Raw genomic sequence first — 3282 nt, 5'->3', positions numbered from 1 at the left:
TTTTTCCGTGTTTTTGTTTTCACCCCTTTGTTTTTGGTGAGAAGATTCAATATCCGACAATTATCTTTTGCAATGCTAACTACCAAGTTAATACTAATAGAATTCTTCGGTTAAGTAGTTTTCGAGATTTCATATAACTGACTCATTTAGTGAGAGAAGGTTTTGTTGTTATTGTTGTATTGATAATTGCTAAGTTGATGATGTAACTCTAATAATAAAATGCATATCTTTTTCAAAACCTTGGTTCAATGAGAAAACTAAATAGGCAATAAATTTCCCTTGTTGAATCTTTCACAAAACTGATGAGGTTTTCGAAAGTTCACGGAAACTAATATCCAGTAGCAATTTGTAAGAACTGTTTCTCGCAAACGCTTACAAGTAGACTGTAGAAGTGCTATTTTATAATAACGGAGAGGAATTTTTCTAAAATAATGGATAATAGAGAGTTTTAAGTCTCGTTTGGAAGGTGTCTTTAAAATGGCTGAAAGTGCTTTTAGTGAAAATGTCTTGGGGGTCAATTCATAGTAAAAATGCAAGTGAAGCGCTTGATCCCTAAGCCATTTTCACTAAAATGCAAGTGAAGCACTTGAGTGCTTCCTACAAGAAGCACATGAGCTCGTTTGGATGTGCTTTTAAAATGACTGAAATCGCTTTTGGTGAAAATAATTTATGCAAAAGTGCTGCTTGCAGCTTACAAGAAGCACTTCTAGTACTTTTAGAATTCAAAAACAATTTATGCAAAAATGCTTCAGTCATTAAAAGCGGTTCCAAATGAGCCCTTAATTCTTGAGAGAATAAAGTCGAAGTAGCTTTGTGTATCTTCACTCATCAAAAGTAGGTTTGGCAGATACGGGTTGGGCTAATCGATCAGGGCAGTGTACTTCTTCTCTTTTTGCACTAGAGTTTGAATTCCTCCTCCTTACATGTTAGGGAAATAATTAGTAGGAATTATTTGGTAGTGGTGATGATATGTATACCTACATGGGACCACAATCTTCTCCTATTTTAGCTATACCATATGACCACACGTGTTCCACATAGGCAAATCCGTTATTTTACTGTGCGAGCTGAAAAAAAAAGGAAAAAAAGAAAAGTAAATCGGGGGCAAAATCATTATTCCACTGCATGAACAATGTTTTAGCACTAGGTTTTATGATTTATGGGCTATTTACAATCTACACACTCATTTTTACTTCTCACACATTCCTTTTAATTTACAACCGTCGCATCAAATGGATTGAAGAAGATCAATGACCAAAATTAATAAAGGTATGTGAGAGGTAAAAATGAGTATATGAATAACATTATCCTACAACTTCAGTAGTAAAAGAGAAAAACAATATGGTATATTTCTAGTGAAGCAACAAATTACAACAAAAAATGTACTCCCGCATAAAACCAAAAAATAATTTGCTTTAAGGCAGTGCCAAAGCTTTTAACCAAATACATAATATATATGCATATCTATTTGATGTGAACAAGTTTTTTGAGAACTTTTAAGAGCAGAAGGTAAGCTGTCAACTGAGGAAAATGGCCTTCTGTGTTTATGATCTTGACTTTTGCAGGACCACCAAGCTTCTTCTTCATGTAAAATGCAACCGATTTCGGAACGATAAAATCTTTTCTGGACTGGATTATGCTACTAGGAACAATAATTTGTGGCAGAATTCTTCTGAGGTCGCTCAGAAACACAACTCTAGCTACCCTTACAGCAATCCTAGGGCTCATTCTTCCCAAACTGTTTTCGAACTCGGTGATCGCACGTGTGTCGTTTACACCTATTGGTGTTGGGGCAAAACTTGGAACCCAACTTGTGAAGTTGTTCCCTATTTCGTTGAAGAGCGCATCCAGTTGTGGTCTGGTGAAGCCTCCGGTGTATGCTGTGGTGTTGAGGTACCTAAAAGCAAAATAAACGTAAAACTAAGTGTCCGGTGTCGACACAATGTGGTATTGTTTACCTGTAACATGTTTACTAGTCACATATTACGCGAGACTTATTTGTGTATAATATGGTTAATACAAGGAATTTAACTGAAAAAAGGAAAAAGATATATGTTGAAGTAACTAGAATAACATATGACGGGGACAATATACTATGAGAGATTAGTACATGGTTGGTACAGTCCGGCGTACAAAAGGAACTCAACTGTCCAAAAGACAATGGCAAGAAAATAATGATGATCGTATATGTATAAGTAATGGTATAATGTTTTTTTTTTTGTCTACTTACTGCATTATTGTATACTTATGATTGTGAAATTGTGAATATGAACTGTGCATTTATATTCATGTAAGAATAAACTTAATCATCGGTAGTTTACAATCATTGTGTACATGTGCGAGCCCCTTCTTAGCAGGGATTTCATTTCATTGTAATAGAAATGGGACGATGTGAATTTAATGTACTCGGGAGCAAAAAAGGAGGAACAATAAAACATATAAGAGGTCTATATGGTGAATACATGGTCCTATTCCTATCATTTTTTCTACAGTAAAACGGAATCCGTACTAGTAACTGATCCTTTTTATGTGTGGAGAGAGAGAGAGAGAGAGAGAGAGAGAGAGAGAGATGACCTGGGAGAGCCACTTAGTAGGATAAGGTGCTGGAAGAGTTGTGGTCTTTGAACAGAAGCGATGCATCCAACCATGGCAGTCATGGAGTGACCCAAATATACAGTCCTTTTTTAACATTGAGATGATCAAGAAGGCACACCAGGTCTTCTGCGTAAGCACTGAAGTTCGAGTACGTTTTGGGATCATAGAGTTTGGGATCAACATTTGGAGATTAAACCCAGTCAAAAACCACAACCTTGAAGTAGCATGCAAGAAATGGGATGAGGAAGTGCCAAATTGTCTGGTCTGCACGAAACCCATGAGCAAGAACCAACGTCTGAGTTTCATTTCCGTACACTAGTGTTTAGGGCTTGGACAATGCCTCCTCCATGGCACAGGGCTTCCATCTTTATAACTAGAAATGCAATAGTGAGTGAAGGGATTGTATATATATGTTTACAAACTATAAGATATTATGATGACATTTCTATAACTTTGATTTATTTGGGTTTTGGATATTGTTTGCATAAATATTGGTTCGTTTGGATGTGCTTTTAAAATGACTGAAAGCGCTTTTAGATAAAATATTTTTGGGTTCCAAAAGCACTTTAAGTGCTTTCTACAAGAAGCACTAGTTATGTGCTTCTTCCAATAAGCACTTTAAGTGCTTTTCAAGGATTTACTAGAATTTTTATTAAGGATTGTTTCAAAAAATATTTTCACCAAAAG

At 35.8% G+C, this 3282-nt stretch overlaps 1 long non-coding RNA gene across 1 annotated transcript; it reads right to left on the bottom strand.

The window, feature by feature from the left end:
• Positions 1 to 1324: 1324 nt before the first annotated feature.
• Positions 1325 to 2972, bottom strand: LOC103413572 (uncharacterized). The gene is made up of 2 exons (XR_011574011.1): positions 2575 to 2972; positions 1325 to 1897 (listed from the first exon to the last, which is right to left on the bottom strand). It is a non-coding gene; the product is annotated as an uncharacterized lncRNA (long non-coding RNA).
• Positions 2973 to 3282: the final 310 nt, after the last annotated feature.

The sequence above is a fragment of the Malus domestica genome, chromosome 12, assembly GCF_042453785.1.
Source record: "Malus domestica chromosome 12, GDT2T_hap1".
Classification (NCBI taxonomy): domain Eukaryota; kingdom Viridiplantae; phylum Streptophyta; class Magnoliopsida; order Rosales; family Rosaceae; genus Malus; species Malus domestica.
Note: the sequence above shows the minus strand (reverse complement) of the source record. Positions and strands in the feature narration are given on the sequence as shown.